General features: G+C 56.6%; 1 protein-coding gene across 1 annotated transcript in view; it reads left to right on the top strand.

The window, feature by feature from the left end:
* Positions 1 to 1433, top strand: part of NPHP4 (nephrocystin 4) — a 183633-nt gene that overhangs the window by 44831 nt on the left and 137369 nt on the right. The window lies entirely within an intron of this gene.

Here is a 1433-nt window from a genome sequence, read left to right on the forward strand (position 1 = left end):
ACCTAATTTGAACAATTAAGCCAGGAGGACTTACACAAATAGCATGGAAACTCGGATGCATATTTTATTTTATTCTGATCCTGTAATAAACCTCTGGATTTTATAGATGACCGTTTATAACAGTAGTCTAGATACTAAATCCTTACGGTTTTAGTGGCCGTTTTTCCTAATATGTTTATAATTCTTTTATTTTTAAAAAGCGGTGGATTTCTAATCAGCTTTGCGTTGGTGCGCCATGGCTGCTCTGTGCTGTTTGTACTGCTGTCCGGCCACTCGCTGGATGGGGAAAGGCTGCCATCGTCCTTGTCTTTGGCAGATGTTCCAGGCACGTCACAGGGTCAGCTGCCGCAGTTCGTACGTGGCTGATTCTTTGCCTGTTCTTCCAGGATGTAGGCTTTTTCCTCACCGAATTGACAGGGACACAGGTCTCTGCTCATCCCCGTGGCCAGGTCATCTGAACTTAGGCTCCTGTAAAGGATAAGCGGGTGGTGTGAGGTCCAGTTACGACGGGACTCGGGAAAGAGATTAATTCCAAACCACATGCTGATCCGAGTGTTTTTCCCCCACACGGATATGAAGGCTACAACAGGGTGGGTGTCATCCAGCAAGGGACAGTCCGGAAAGACTGGCCTGGACGGAACGAGTGTGTTTCCTTGTCTGTATCGGGACCTGCCCACGCATATGTGCGACCACGAGCAGTCTGCGTCGGAGCCCAGCCAGAGTCCTTGGTGTGCGCGTGTAGCAGCCTGCCCTGGACCCGAGTGTGGTCAAGTCCTGGCTGTGACAGTGGCCTGGCAGTTCACCCGTGTCCAGCTGGATAAACAGGGTGTTTCAGGAGCCCAGCCACACCACCACTGGAGCCTCGCCTTCCCGTGGGTCCTGACCCAGCTGGTGTCGGCGCCCCCGGCCTCTCCCTTGGGGTAGTGCTCTTCACCTCAGAGGCGGGGTGCGGGCCCTCCTCTCCGGAGCGCGAGGCGCCCCAGGCAGGCTGTCGTCCTCTCTGTGACCACGGCCTATGACCAGTTGCAGGGCGGTCTCAGTATGCTCGGCCAGCGGGGACGGAGGGCCCATGCTCCCTCTGCTGCCCAGAGACAGTGAGGGTGTACCCCATTCTTTTGCCTTCCTCATCCCGGAGGGCGCAGGCGGCTCTCTGTTGCCCATGAGGAAAACATCCGGAGGGGGCGCTGTGCTCACCCCCCGTTTGACCGCCTCCCACGTGGGTGGTTTCCCCTCCATGTCAGCCGCACGGCTAGGAGCCCTCGCCACACCGCGCCTAGTTACACTTGGCAGTGAACGCACTGTCGCTTCGCCCACCAGGTGGCTTTGTGACAACTCACACACCGTGTGCTTTGTTTCTGTTCCAGGCAGCTTCCGGCACCTCCTTGTCCAACCTGGCGTGCATGCACGTGGTTCGCTGGGCTGTGTGGAACCCC

Source organism: Pteropus vampyrus, unplaced genomic scaffold (assembly GCF_000151845.1).
Source record: "Pteropus vampyrus isolate Shadow unplaced genomic scaffold, Pvam_2.0 Scaffold142, whole genome shotgun sequence".
Classification (NCBI taxonomy): domain Eukaryota; kingdom Metazoa; phylum Chordata; class Mammalia; order Chiroptera; family Pteropodidae; genus Pteropus; species Pteropus vampyrus.